Consider the following 16,556-nt stretch of genomic DNA (forward strand, 5'->3'; position numbering starts at 1 on the left):
CATTAACTGTCACAGCAGTGCAAGTCAGAAATGTTGCACTCAAGGCATGGAACCATATATATTACAAACTCTTGTACTGTAAGAAATCTGATGGAAAAGTAATGCCTGTGGCCCATTTACGTGTCAGTTATTGCAGCACTAGTACAGCAGACATGAAAACAAATTCAGCATCAGAAGGCAATCCACATTTCAGTATATTCCAATGCTGAAAGAGTACAAGGTTCTGGGACTTACTATTACATGTTACAATGAATGAACATCGGAACTACCCACTTTCATTGAAAAATCATAATTTATCTTTATACTGTTTTCTCATGATCTGATTTACAGAAAACGACCATTACTAGAGAAATCTAAATAAATCTGAGATCATGCTTTTTTTACTACTTGGTGTGATGAATGATTATTCAATACAAATGCAAATTACATACATAAACAGAGACAAAAATATGTAGTGATAGTAGAAATAAGTTTTTGGACATTGACACAAAGATACACTATACAGGGATAAACATACCAACTGAATGACAAGGAATTTTGCACTTTAGAAAATGCTAAAATGAAGTAACACATGACTAAAATAGCAAAGATTCACAACTGCAGTCAGACAACTCATATATCTGGGTATAACTATTTTTATGGAGTAAAGTAGGTGACTGATATTTGTTTATTTGTATGATACTCATAAAAGGCAGTCAGTCTACAAAGGAGATAGCTTGCAAGATACTTATATCACCTGTTCAAGAATATCACTCAAGTGTGTGGACCTATATCAAATACCACTGACAGGGGATATTGAAGATATACAAAAAATGCCAGCACAAATGATCACAGGTTTGTGTGACTTATGGGAGAGCGGCATGGTAATGGTGAAAAACCTGAAATGGCAGATACTTGGTGTTAGACATCAAGTATCCCACATAAACCTACTTACAAAGTTTCCAGGAAAATTACTTATTAGGAATCTAGGCATATACTACAGTTTCCCACTTACCACTCCTGTAGGAACCAGAATGACAAGATTAGACTAATTACAGCATGCACAGAAGCATTAACCAATCATTATTCCTCTGCTTTATACACAAATGTAACAGGAACAAACCCTAATATGTGTGATAATGGGAAGCTTCCTTTGCCACACACTTCACAGTGATTTGCAGAGTATGGATGTTAATGTAGATACATTAGTTCTTTGCTCTATTCTCTGTACCATGGAATGAGTGGATATGCATTGGTTTGTGTGAGGGAGTGTGCTTGAAATTACAGAAGTAGAAGAAAATGTGAACACTTGAAGTGTTAGGGAATGGGAGGCATGCAATGAGGACATGGATATTGTTTTCAAAGTGGCTGTATGAGGAGATCAACTACAGAAAGAGGAAAAGAGTAATAATGCTTGCTGGAGTTTAAAAGGGGCTTCTGAAATCTTCTCTGTGCTTCTTTCCACATTCTGTTTCATGTGTTTGAATGTAATTCGTACACTATTTACTCTGGTTTTCTTAAATTTCTGCATTATCTGTAGCATCATTTTTTTGTTTTCATATAATTTGATTTCCTATATCAAGATAATATCTCTGCTATTTCTTTCTAAATTTTTTGTGTGTTTTTGAGAGCCAATGTGTTTCCTTTTCTTCTACAGTTATCACTCGTCTGATGTAAGTATTAGCCTTGATTTTTCTCACAATTTGTTGTAATTCAGTAATTCACTGGGATCTACTAGTGTTGCCTATTCTTACAATTTTCTTGTTTTGTCAAGATGATTTCGACAGTATATCACCTTCATTTCTTTGTCAAACATGATTTTTCCCTTTGAAAACATTTTTCATCTGCACTTGCATATCCTTAGGAATCACCCCCCAAGGGCTTAGCTTGAAGTGTTCACCATCCTCTTTTGAAATGGCAGTCACAACATTCTCTTGGCTTCAGCCAAACTGTCCTCAGGTTATACATTTTATCTGTAATTCTTTACACAAGTGAAATATTGTGCTGCATAAAACTCTGCAGTTGATTGCCCATCATGTTTCACTGGAAAATGTCCACTGATATAATTACATATTGCAGCAACAAGTTAAGTCGCCTTAATTGGTTACCAGACCTTCCTTCTTTGCCTACATCACTACTTTTGTTCCTCATTTGTCCCACTCTGGTTTTTCACTCATCTTTCCAGCACATTTACTCCTCTCTTGCAAAAAAAGCCTGTAGTCATCTTGCCTCCTTTAGATAAATTGATCTGTCAGTGAGCCAATATGATCTAACACTTCTGACACAGAATCAACACATACAGATACTCCAAGAATTCTTGACATATAACTGGGTTACATAAATTCTCAGTTGCCTCCAACATGGTCCCAATGTAAACATTGTTCAGCCAGAGGCTCTTCATTCTCTCAAAGCAAGCAGTTCCATTACTGTTCCTGTGGAAAACAGCATTACATCAACGCAAATGTGAGGGCTGATTTTTCCAAAACACAGTATTTCAGTTTCACAAATAAACTCATCTGTTCAGTGCTTACACTTTCTCAGTAGCCATCCTGTTCACATGAAAGGTCCTCTCCCTTACAGAATCAGCATTCATATCTGTTGATATGCTATATAAATGCAGAGGCAATTTCACCACAGCACTTCTACTCAGAGACACGCTGCAAGCGTCATTCACAAGATTTCTTGTGGCCTCTTAGTCACTACAAAATTGTGATTCATTCAGAAACCAAAAATGATTTTTTATTTCTGACCACAAAATAGTTTACCACATGAAATGCTTCAATGTAATTCTCAACTAGTGCTATAATTTTCTGAAGTTACTACCTCAAATTAAGTCTACGTTTTTCACTTCACTCCCCAAAACACCCAGAGAAGCTTTTCAACAACCTCTGGAAGATCTTGGTCAAATCCTTTTCACCTCCTCAAAATATCCTTGCATATGAGTCATACCCATGTGAACATCTTTGCAATAAAACTTATTTGTGCCCTACCTACTACTGCTGCTCAGGCTCAGTCATTAATAATATTTACTTCATCCAAAGAAGACTTACTTGTGTGACAATACACATGACAACATAACAACTAAGAACTAACCACCATTCAGTTTCCTACATTAGCAGGATGAGCACTTAAATATCAGAAAGGATTAATGGATATAGAACAGAAACTGAGATCAGTAAGAAATAACACTTTGTTGCGGGGCATACTCTGCAACACATAACTTATGGACAGTTTCTGAGAACTTGTCCTACAAGATGTTATATTGTCTCATCAACATAACATCTAGCATATTTTATTTTCTGTGCCATGTTCTCTGCTGTTTCAAATCCGTGCTTGTGTGTTGTAGCACTTATTCATCATCAGAGGTGACACAACTAGATTAACCTAAACTGCTAAAAAAAGGAAAATAAAAAAATCCATCTGCAAATGTGTGTGAGATTACATTCAAAGGGAGCGGAGAGTAAAAAAATAAACATTATGAAACTAAAAAATAACTTAACTGACTGTACATAGTAACATGCTTGGATATACCTTGGCACACTGTCCACAATCGGGTTGAGGCATTGCTGCCAAAGCCTGTTCCATCATTCTATCATTGTCCTCCTGAGGTCATCCAGTGTGTGCATGAAGGGTTCCTAGAATGATGCACTACAAGTTTCAACACGTCCAAAGCATTTTCGGTTGGGTTCATGTCAGCAAATACCACAATGCCTGTCTTCTTGAGGATTGTGTCCATGAGGTGGGTGTGGCTGGCTTGTGCATTAACACCTTGCAAGACAGATCCATTACAACAGTGTGGACTGTATTGCTGGGTAATAGGTTGGAAGATCCTGCTATGGCACTAAACAGCCCTAAAATTACTCTTGACAGCAATGAGATGTGTCTGACATCCATACATGAGACCAGCCCAAAACATGACTGACACACCTCCCATCAAAACATGTGTGACTCCATTGGTATCTAGCTGCCTTCACACTCTTCTACAATGATAATCAAGCATCAGACAAAACTTTCACTATTCATGAAGAGCCAGGTTCCAGTCTAGGCGTTCCCTTGCTCTCCTACTTTGTGGACCACTGTTCCTGGGGGATTGTATTGTTGTTTGGGATGCATAGAGGCCAAATTAATCATATGGAGACAGTTGTGTACTATCTGAGTTGATGCAGCCCTCACAGTTGCCTCCGAAATTTTGTTGTACAGTTGCATTGTAGTTTCCTTGGCCTACCAATGTGCCTTTACTTTCAGGAACTGGTTATCAACAGTTCTTGTTAACTGTGGAGACCACTGTGAAACAGATATTCAAGTTTGGTGTCGCATGATAGTGGTTTAATGTTATGATGATCTCACTGTGGTATACAACAGTTCAGCAGTGCCCCATGCTAAAGACAGCTTGTTGTAACACAACATTGTGTGCACATTCTGAAGTTGAGATGAAGCTTCAAAGCGTGTTGATAGCCTGAATAGTGTACACAAGTCCCATTGCTTGATTCATGATTGGAGAAATAGTCCACTGCATTGAACTGCTTTCCACTGAAAATGGAGGTTTATTTTTTACGTCCCTTACACAGGTAGTGATTTCCTGTGTTCAAAAGAGTACTGAGAAAGAGTTTCCTGATCAAAAATATGCACACTGTGCAAGTCACCAAGGTAGTCCAAAACTTTTAGTGGACGGTTTATATTCATTCCATGGGCACTGAATTGTCTGCTTGTAATAAGAATATATTCCCTTATCAGCATATTGGGTCTCTTGTCTTACATTATATTATGACAACTTGACCTAAATTTTGGAATTTGATCTCTTCCAGTGTCTTCTTTTGTAAATTTTTTATTTGCCATTTCATTCTTTCTTCTGTCATCAGTTTTACTCTTGCCTCTTCACTTACCTGGACAGTTACTTCAGGCATATGATGATTTTACCTTGAAAGTTTCAGAGGAGTTCTGAAACTTTGCTTGTTCATGGGTAGCTTCCAGGCTGGTGCCAATTATGAATTTCAACTCAATCACCTTGCATATCCCCTGGAAATGTATTTTTTTTTAATCTCAAAAACTTAAACTTTTTTGGTATCTTCAGGCAGTATATTAAACAAGACAAACTGTTTCACTGTTTTGAAACAGTGTTTTGAACCATTACATTGTACTGTTTCGTTTTTTTCGAAACAGTTATGTGTTTGTGTGTCCATCTCTAATGTAAAATAATGGAACTAGCTTTTTGACTTTTCTTGCCATGTTTTGCAGTATATGCTTGTGGGAAATTTAAGACAGTGATTTTCTGGTTAGTATTCTTGAATAACTTAAAATATTTATCACTTCTTATGTTATTTACACCATAGAGGAATCATCTTACCTTCTTACTGGACTTAATAGACTGGATAAAGTACACAACTGAATGTATGTTCATAACATGTTAATAACATTATTTACTATCTGCAGATGATAGATAACACACATCACAGTAATTTCTGTCTTTTGATTCTGGAAGGTCCAAACTGTTGAGGGTTCTGGTCCTCAACATCATCTGCTCACCTACAAAAGCATAAATAATGCTGAAGAGTCCCTTTAGGTGACATCCTTCTGTTATGTAAAATATTACTCCCATCGAAGACATTGTGAGAGGGAATCCAACAAGTTGTATGATAAGATTTAAAAGCTTGGATTCTCAATGTTGAGATGCTACAGCACCTCAGGCTTTCAAATGCATGGCTCATCAAATGTTACCATATATTTTCTTATTGCAGCTCTTCAGTCTTTTCTACTGCATACAACGGAGATGTGAAGATGGTGTCACAGTAACTGTGAACGAACAGCTAGTAACTTACAAAGGTGATTGTGTTATGGAGATCTTGGGTGCTTTACTCTATGAATCCATTCCAACCTGGAAAACCAGTATATCTTTGCTTTTATTATACAGTCACAACAAGGCATACATGGGATGAATAAGAGCTTATGAGGGTAGATAAATATTACAAGGTTCTTGTATCTTAATTGCGCAATTATGCGCACCATTATCTGAGCACTTGAATAGTTTCTTTTGAGTGTGTTTTATCTTTACTCTGGTATCAGAAACTGACATACATCCGGGAGAGCAGTGTGCTGACCACATGCCCCCCCCCCCCCCCCCCATATCCAGATCCAGTGACGCCTGTGGGCTGAGGATGACATGGCAGCTGGTCAGTACCTTTGGGCCTTCATGGCCTGTTCAGGAGAAGTCTTGTTTGTTTAGTTTTTTATCTTTACAGTGCAACATTCATTTAGTTGCTTCATTCTGTCCTTCTTGTGTAAATGCTCTGTACATGTGCTTGGTAATTTATTTAATAAAATACTGCAATTTCACTGTACAAGCATGAAAATGTTGTTTTCAGTACCAATTCACCTGGAATTTCCATGCCACTAATCCTACATCATTATTCCACTCAAAATTTTCAGCTGAACAGCATGATGAATGATTTGATCCCACGTTTTTGAGCTAACACAAACAATGTCTTGTATCATATTAGAAGTGACGTGCCCATTAAGTTTCCAATCATCGACAAATTAACCATGAACTTCCAGAGCTAAATTTGAAATGGCTAATGCCTCAAAATGTAAATATTCATTACAAGTTAAAGAAAATGGCAACACGTCAAGCATTTTCTGGGAGTTATATTTTTTGTAAATAAACAGAGTGTAACAAAACAATACTGATAAACTCAGAAGGGTTGTAGAGGTTATGATGAGGAACAAACTGACAGTAGGAACCTGCTTCTGGAAACATCATCCAATGGCCCTATACAGGTACAAAGTTGTAGGGGCATACCTCTCACTAGGTGACCTCCTTGGTAGCATATGTGAATTAGTAGTGATGATGGACAACAAGCAGTGTTTTTGTGACAGATGTCAATGCATTTGAGACATTCTAACATCCTAAATGCAGTCAACTGAATTGCAAGAAGTACCACAGGAAGTAATAAATAAATAAATAAAATAAAATAAAAAACCCTCATTTTTTTCCATTGAAAGGGAGGCCCAGATGTAGGCATTGGACCCTATGACTTTTTCCAGATTTGGGTTTCCTGTCTGTAGTTCTCATTTTATGGTCTATACATATGTGAATTATGTAACTTACATCGGATGATACCTGATGTAGGTACTCAATGTGCCCACTCTGGTTGCACAAGTAACAGAGTAACAGCCAGATGGTACCTGAATATTTCAATCAGCCAATGGGAAATGTATTGGTTTATTGAGCTCACTGGAACTGTGATATAGTTCATCTAACACTGTTGACAGAGGCTAAACATCAATGGTTTCTTTCATGAGTACCAGAAGAAAAGATCACAGGGTGTGTTATCAGAAAGCTTAAATAACTACGATAGAAATGACAAGTCTGCTTTCAGCATGTGAGGTAGAGATTCATTAAGAAATTGTCAGAAATTTATGAGCATGTAATATCAAACTGATCATCTGAAAAAGTACGGAAGGCAGATTAGGGTTTAATGTCCCATCAACAATGGAGTACAAATTTAGAATAAGTATGGATGGCAAAGGAAACTGGCCACGTTGTTTTTTTCAAAGGAAACACCTGTGTTTAAGTTGAGCATTTTAGAGCAACCACAAAAAACCTGATTCTGTATGGGGATTTGAACTGCCATCCTCCCAAATGCAGGTCCATAACTAACCACTGTGCCATCTGTTCAATGATCATTTGATAGACTTCACATTTACCCAAATGTGAATGTTATGTAGTGTCATGACAATACATTTCTAGAAACTTGATGGTACCTTTCTTGTTCATCTCAGTTCATTCATAGTCTATAAAGCTCTGACGCTGCTACTGGATATCATATTTCTTCCACATTAACCTTCTTCTTTTCTTATGTTATGCAGCAGGACATTTTTTTCCAACACACATACTTTTGGAGCACTTTTGTCATCTCTCTGTCTCTGCAGTAATAGAGTTTTCCATTGCATATAGGTTAACACCTTACACATTCCAGAACTTATGTTCGAGTTTCCAGTACACAGTGTTAGTTTTTACTATGAAAAAATCTCTTCAATGTCTTTACAAGTCCATCCCATTCAGTTTTTTTTATCTAAACACTAGTTTAATTTGTGCCCATAATTATTTCAAAGGAAGTGGCCACTATGGTATCACTTTAGAAGGTTACATAATAAGTGATTATACTTTCTTTGAATGTAATACAGTGTTTTCTATTTCTTTTTGCATCATAAAGCCTGTTTTTAAGGAGAAGGAAAAGAAGGAAGCTTAGAGTATAATAATTTGAGGACTGACCATACTTCAGTGGTCTTTCTGAGTATTGCAGATCTGCTTGACAGCTTGTGGCAACTTTCATTATTTTGGTTCTTTAATAACTGTTGAATGAGTTCACAAGCTGTTCACATTAGTAGGTACAATGCAAGCTTACTTGTTTTTGTGGAACCCACAACTGTAGAAGCACAGCAGTTCCTACAGTAGTTTTTATGTTTGCAGCTGTAATGAATTCTTGCTCATTCATGTAACAATATTTATTGAGAAAATTCATCTGTAACTGCATTTGGTATACTATTTTCTAGATTTCTGGATTTCAGTCTTGTAGGCCACTGTAAATGTTCCCGTCCTTTCATTATATTACTTTGTAAGTTCACATCTTCTTGCCCCAGCCTAATCTGTTAGAAGTGTATAGGCTACCGCAGCTGGAGTTAATCTACTATTCTTTATCTATATAAATGATTTAGGAGACAGTCTGAGCAGCCATCTTAGGTTGTTTGCAGATGATGCTGTCATTTATTGTCTAGTAGACATCAGAAGATCAAAACAGATTGCAAAATAATTTAGAAAAGATATCTGTATGGAAATTGGCAGTTGACCCTAAATAATGAAAAGTGTGAAGTCATCCATGTGATTGCTAAAAGGAATCCATTAAACTTTGGTTACACAATAAATCAGTCACATCTAAAAGCTACAAAATTCAGCTAAATACCTAGGAATTACAATTATGAACAACTTAATTTGGATAGAACACATAGAAAATGTTGTGGTGAAGGTGAACCAAAGACTTCATTTTATTGGCAGAACACTTAGAAGGTGCAACAGATCTACTAAAGAGACTGCCTACACTATGCTTGTCCATCCTCTCTTGAAGAACTGCTGTGCAGTGTGGCATCCTTACAAGACAGGATTAATGGAGTACATTGAGAAAGTTCAAAGAAGAAGAGCATGTTTTGTATTATTGAGAAATAGGGGGGAGAGAGTGTCACCGACATGATATAGGATTTGGGGGGACATCATTAAAACAAAGGCATTTTTCATTGCAGAGAAATCTTCTCACAAAATTTCACTCACCAACTGCCTTCTCCGAATGTGATAATGTTTTGTTGATATAATAAAATATGGGAAATCAGAGCTCGCACAATCAGCTGAACAAATAACACATGCAAAACTGGTGTCAGTTTTCTGTAACTAACAGCAAGAAAACATGGGCCTCACAGGCTTGTCACCAATTTCCAGTGAGCTATCAGTTACCTGCAAATAGTATGCCATATAGTGGCTTTTAAGCCAAATAAAATGTAAGAAATTTGATGTTGGTGACCTTAACTTTTTTAATATTTCAGGTTCAGTGGGCCAAAGATACTTGGTCAAGGAATAAGTCAGTACATTGCTTACAGAATTCTGATTAGAAAATTTATAAATAGAATTAAAGAAGTAATAAAGCTCTACAAATCTCGTGAGAGAGTATACATACAAATAAGACATTACAGAGAAAATTTCTGAACTATTGTGAGGAACTCCTGTACAGGGTAGAAGGAATGTGCCAAGCCTTCAACCCTTCAACTTGGATTTGAATATTTGTCGTTTACCAGGCAGTTTTTTTTTTCAGTTTTTTTGGAACCCTATTGCAAATGAACCTTCTACATTGCTGGAGGAAGTGTTATCCAAGTGAATATCAGTTTACTGTCCAGTGTGCAGTGAATGAATCTCGCAGTTTCTTTGAACAATGTACATACATGCAGGGATGGCAGAAATAGAATTCAGAGCCATCTAAACAATTGCCTATGCAAAGTTTAGATTGTGGATGCCACAGATCAGTCTGAGCACCCTTAACTGGGCTAAGTATGATCTCAGTGAGTGCACAGTGTCCCCCCCCCCCCCCAAATACAACCTCATATGAGATAATAGGATGAAAGTAATCAAAGTAAACAAGCCTTTGTATTTCAGTGTCAAAGGCAATTGAGATTAGTATTATAGTGAAGAACCCCCCCCCCCCCCCCTCAGAAGATCTTGGACCACGATACTTCCAAACAAGCTTCCTGTCTACCACCTGTCCTAAGAATTTAAAATGAATGACTTCATTGACTGTTTGACCACACTGGGACTGTAAAATTTCACCTTTGAGAAACAATATACCGGGTAGTTATAAAGGGTAGTGCAAGAAATGTATCACCATTTTGTTTCTGAATAAACACTTTACTGTCAAGATAAACCCAATGGAACATACACTACTATGGAAAATGGTCTGTGGAGAATTGTTTTAATTCAGCTCATGCTCAATATGACCACCATTTTGATTCCTAACTTCATTCATGTGATTACTGATGTTAGCAATAACATTATGGCACATGTATTCCTTGATTTCACTGAAAGTGAGAAGAATAAGGCATCTGAGCACCATTAAATCATATAGACATTTCAGGAAAATTGTTTCCTTTAGATTCACCCAAAGAAAGAAGTCACATGGGTTGAGGTCTGAGCTATAGGGGGGTTCAAAATTGTCCACCACTAAAATGACCTGGAAATCTGACTGAAATAACCTGTATGTCAAAATGCATGTGTAAGAAATGCAACACAGTATTTGCAGTACATGGCCTTGCTCCATCTTGTATGAACCACTGCGTGTTGAAGGGCAACATACTAGCAAGAAGCTATGGAGGGAAGTTATTTCAGAATATGCTCAAATAATATGCACTGTTCACACTTTCTTCAAAGAAAAAAGGTCCAACAAATCTGTGACTGAAACTGCAACCCACACTGTAATCCTCAGAACATGATGTTGTCGTTCATGAAGCACTTGCAGATTTTCAGGAGCCCAAAAGCATGCATTTTGTTTATTAACCACACCATCCAAATGAAAATGCACCTTATCTAAAAACCAAACATTGCTGACCGTTTGTTCCCTATCCTGCACCCAGCAGGAAAACAGCTGTGTCTACCGCTTGCATTCTGCAGTGAGCTTCTGATCAGAGTTCATCTTGTATGGGTACATCCAGAAGTCACTTTTAAGAATCTGTTGAAAGGAGTGTCTCTGGATATGCCCAGTTGTACTGCTGCCTTTCTACACAATTTGCCAGGGCTTCTCTGCAAAGCAACTTGTGCCACTTCAGTATTCTCTGGTGAACAAACAAGCTTCAGCCAGGGTTGCTTTGTTTCCAATATTGATCCTTCCCATAGAAATTGAGAATATAGCCTGTGAATGGTTCTCCTGCAATGGGCTCACCATGGGTTAAACTGTTGTCGAAAGTTGTTAGTCAACCACTGTCAGCCATGTTGTACACACTAGTCTCCTAGCAACGGTATCATGAATTACACATCATTTCAAAAATCCTTTATTTCTCCAAGCTCTACTCCTACAGATGCTGAGATGCTCAACATGATATCCAGCACAACTCATAAATTATGTCTAAAACAAATGGTGACACATTTTATGTGCCACCCTATAATTAAATTTCTGCTACTTGAGAGAGCCCCCCTAAAAAAACGGGTGATCATAGGACAATGAATCTTAGTGGAAACATTTGCAAAGACATGAAGAAGAGAAATAATGGGTAAACCATTGAAAGAAACACTTTTTAATTTACATATGAAAGGGTAACATTTGTTGATTGCATACCATGTTTACGTTCCAGGTTACAAACATTGCTCAGTGTGACAACCATCAGCATCCATGACATTCTGGAATCACACTAAAGATATCAATTCCTTTGTCCACAGCACATTTTGAATGGTGGACCATGGAATGTTCAGTTGTCATGACACAGATTATGCACTGCTTGAAGATTGTACAGTGCATCCAGCATTCTCAGCCATGGCAACAGTAACTTCTTCAACAGTTCAGTTTGTGGTTCAGTTGGTTGTTGGCTTCTCCTACAAGCAGTTTTCAAATAACCAGTTAATTCAAACTTCTGAATTGTGTTCTTCAGCCCCGGTGCGGCAACTGGACATCTCAGTATTCCTTTAATGTGTCGATACTTGCAAAGAGCATCAGCCTGTTGTTTTTATCAAACAAACAGCTTTACAAGTAAAGTCTTGTTCACCTTGTCCAGACTGACTTCATATGTAATGTACACTGATGCTTGTGCTTCAACCCTACATTGCCATACCAGTTCCGGAGCCAAACAGCAAGTCACACCGGTAACGATGCATACCCTGCAGCACACAGTCCTACAAAGTTGGGTACCCATATGGTAAATAGTTTCCATCTACACTGCCTAAAGTAGTGAAATTTTAATTATAACCACCCTGCACAATGCATTTTATTGTAGTTAAGTGTTAATGTATTTTCTGAAAGCCATATGCTGATGTAACTAACTATCCCAATAGCTTTATCATTTAAATTATATTACACTGTTTCATACTAAAATTTGTGCAATCTGCAGAGATAAAAATGATTGAATGTTTGGTGTTAGATCACTGACATATAAAATGAGAAAAACAATCTCCCCCATGTGCACTTTACGTGACTCCAGTCAGATTCAGACTTCTTTTTGTTGCCACTGGAGGACAAGCTTCTGCTTCCTACTTCCAGATATGAATGGAACCACTTTTGAGCTTTTTACCCAGTCTCAAATCTTCAAACTTATACAAAAGTATTGCATAGGCCAGCCAGTCAAATGCTTTTGTTAACTCATAGCTAATACCCAATATCCCCAACCTTTGGTTACCCTCAATAGTGATTCACACATAAAAGGGTAAATTGCAGTTTCTCTGGAGACTCCTATCCTGGAGCCAAGCTGTGAGTCTGACTGCGAATTGTGCATTCTCAGTTGTGCCCCTACTCTCTTATACACTGCTTTCTCAAAACAATTCAAAAAGACTGCTACCAAAGAAATTTATATCTTTAGAAATCCAACATACTGAAGCACACCACCCCCTACTCCCAACTAAATTTAGCCTGTACTTTAAGAAATGCCACTACAACATGACCAAAACATTGGTTTTATAAGATGGTGCACCACTATACCTCGAAAACACAAACACACACTCAAAATTCAAGCTTTCGCAACCCACGGTTGCTTCATCAGGAAAGAGGGAAGGAGAGGGAAAGATGAAAGGATGTGGGTTTTAAGGGAGAGGGTAAGGAGTCTTTCCAATCCTGGGAGTGGACAGACTTACCTTAGGGGGAAAAAGGGACAGGTATACACTCGCACATACACACATATCCATCTGCACACGTGCGGACGGATATGTGTGCGAGTGCACACCTGCCCCCCCCCTCCCCCCCCCAAGGCAAGCCCTTCCGCTCCCGGGACCGGAACGACTCCCCACCCTCCCCCCCAAAAAACCCACATCCCCCCCCCCCCCCCCCGCCCCGACAAAGCAACAGTGGGCTGTGAAAGATTGAACCCCGCGTACGTGCCTGCGCTTGTCAGTGTTTCCATCAACACACCAATGCCACGCCGGGCAAGCCACATCATCCTTGTTCTCAGATACACCCCTCCCACGTGGAATGCTTCCCTCAATAGTGATTCACACATAAAAGGATAAATTGCAGTTTCTCTGGGGACTCCTATCCTGGAGCCAAGCTGTGAGTCTGACTGCGAATTGTGCATTCTCAGTTGTGCCCCTACTCTCTTATACTTACTTACTAGTGTATACCTGTCCCTTTTTCCCCTTAAGGTAAGTGATATATATATATATATATATAATCCCCAAACCACCTTCCCTACCCTCTGTCTCCTACCCTTGTAACTGCCCCCGGTGTAAAACCTGTCCCATGCATCCTCTCACCTCCACCTACACACACACACACACACATATATATGTGTGTGTGTGTGTGTGTGTGTGTGTGTGTGTGTGTGTGTGTGTGTGTGTGTGTGTGTGTGTGTGTGTGGAGGTGAGAGGATGCATGGGACAGGTTTTACACCGGGGGCAGTTACAAGGGTAGGAGCCAGAGGGTAGGGAAGGTGGTTTGGGGATTTCATAGGGATGAACCAAGAGGTTACGAAGGTTAGGTGGACGGCGGAAAGACACTCTTGGTGGAGTGGGGAGGATTTCATGAAGGATGGATCTCATTTCAGGGCAGGATTTGAGGAAGTCGTATCCCTGCTGGAGAGCCACATTCAGAGTCTGATCCAGTCCCAGAAAGTATCCTGTTACAAGTGGGGCACTTTTGGGTTTCTTCTGTGGGAGGTTGTGGGTTTGAGGGGATGAGGAAGTGGCTCTGGTTATTTGCTTCTGTACGAAGTCGGGAGGGTAGTTGTGGGATGCGAAAGCTGTTTTCAGGTTGTTGGTGTAATGGTTCATGGATTCAGGGCTGGAGCAGACTCATTTGCTACGAAGACCTAGGCTGTAGGGAAGGGACCGTTTGATATGGAATGGGTGGCAGCTGTCATAATGGAGGTGTTGCTTGTTGGTGGGTTTGATGTGGATGGATGTGTGAAGCTGGCCATTGGACAGGTGGAGGTCAATGTCAAGGAAAGTGGCATGGGATTTGGAGTAGGACCAGGTGAATCTGATTGAACCAAAGGAGATGAGGTTGGAGAGGAAATTCTGGAGTTCTTCTTCACTGTGAGTGAGGAGGGAGGGTGGGGAGTCGTTTGCCTGGGAAGGGGGGGGGGGGGGACAGGTGTGCACGCGCACACGTATCTGTCCGCACATGTGCAGACGCAAGCAGACATATCTGTGTATGTGCGGATGGATATGTGTGTGTGTGCGAGTGTATACCTGTCTCTTTTTTCCCCCAAGTTAAGTATTTCCACTCCTGGGATTGGAATGACTCCTTACCCCTCTCCCTTAAAACCCACATCCTTTCGTCTTTCCCTCTCCTTCCCTCTTTCCTGATGAAGCAACCGTGGGTTGCAAAAGCTTGAATTTTGTGTGTGTGTTTGTATTTGTTAGTGTCTCTATCAACATACCAATGCTTTCGTTTGGTAAGTTACATCATCTTTGTTTTTAGATACATTTATTTAATTAGATAGATAAAAAAATCTACTCACCAAGCAGTGGCAGAACACAAACATAAAAGACTGTTGTGACTGGCAAGCTTTCGGATCCAGTGGCTCCTTCTTCAGCCAAAATTGTTTAAAGGGGAAGGAAGAAAGGTGAAGGAAAAGGACTGGAGAGGTCTAGGAAAAAGAGTAGATTTTGGGAAAGTCACCCAGAATCACAGATATCTCATCCGATGCAGTCCCCAACAATCAGTCCTTCATTCTTATCCTGTACGATAAGTCTCCCCTGACCAGCGGTTCTGGCTTACTTTCCCAAAATCTACCCCTTTTCCTAGACCTCTCCAGTCCTTTTTCTTCACCCTTCTTCCTTCCCCTTCAACCCTTCTGCCTGAAGAAGGAGCCACTGGCTCCAAAATCTTGCCAGTCATAACAGTCTTTTATGTGTGTTTTCTGCCACCTCTTGGTGAGTAGCTTCTTCATCTATCCAATTAAATAATTTTATCAATAATTTATTGTTTTTGTTATTATAAATCTATTCATTTGCAGCTCACTGAAAGGCCTATACATTGGATGGCTCGTCTCCAAACAACAACTGCATTCAGTGACATTTACTGTGACTGTCACAGGTCTTTTCTTTTATCTTGTTGATGTATAGTAGAATTATTTTTCTCTTTATTAAGAAAGTGATCAGACAACAAAGATTTCTTATTTTCAGCTATGATTAATGATCTACTGTTTACTCCACATGACCATAAATACTGACTCAAGATACAAAGTTGCCACCAAATATATTCACAATGAAATAAAAACAATAATTCAGAGCAGAAGGCTCTTACATTATTAGTTGCTGTTGATACTTGCATGCATTTAAAGTAACTTTAATGGTCAGAGAAACTGACCAAACTAATGAAAATTATTGAATATGTACATTATAAAGACATGTAGTGACCAGTTACTTATTTCTTGTATATGGCACCAACAGCTACGCATTCTGGATTTTACAGAGTTTTCATTGTGCTTCATAATGCATGCCAGTATGTACCTTCAGATACAAAAGTTGTTTCGCAGAATCATCATGCCTGTTGCTAGCTGCTGGACAGCAGTACATAGACAGTTATGTTGCAGTTGCAAGAAAGACTAAGCTCATTAATGTGACATTAGATAAAACTTTATATGACACAATGTTGTTAAATTTTCAATTTTTTTGGAGGGGCAGATTTAATTGCATTTTGATATCCATAAAAATTTGATCACTCAGACTGAAATATAACACCATGAAGTTAGTGAAAATTCATAATACATTTTCTGTTTGAAGCGAAGCGGTACTTGTACAGAATTTTAGTATTAAGAATTCACACTTCAGTTTTCTCTGGCGCAAACACACACACACACACACACACACACACACAAAGTGAGTAGGATAGTTAACAATCTGTATT

General features: G+C 38.9%; 1 protein-coding gene across 1 annotated transcript in view; it reads left to right on the top strand.

The window, feature by feature from the left end:
• The window catches only part of LOC126249251 (titin-like), a 640,870-nt gene that overhangs the window by 608,310 nt on the left and 16,004 nt on the right, over positions 1-16,556 (top strand). The gene's annotated exons all lie outside the window — the stretch shown is intronic.

This window comes from Schistocerca nitens, chromosome 3 (assembly GCF_023898315.1).
Source record: "Schistocerca nitens isolate TAMUIC-IGC-003100 chromosome 3, iqSchNite1.1, whole genome shotgun sequence".
In the NCBI taxonomy this organism is placed as follows: domain Eukaryota; kingdom Metazoa; phylum Arthropoda; class Insecta; order Orthoptera; family Acrididae; genus Schistocerca; species Schistocerca nitens.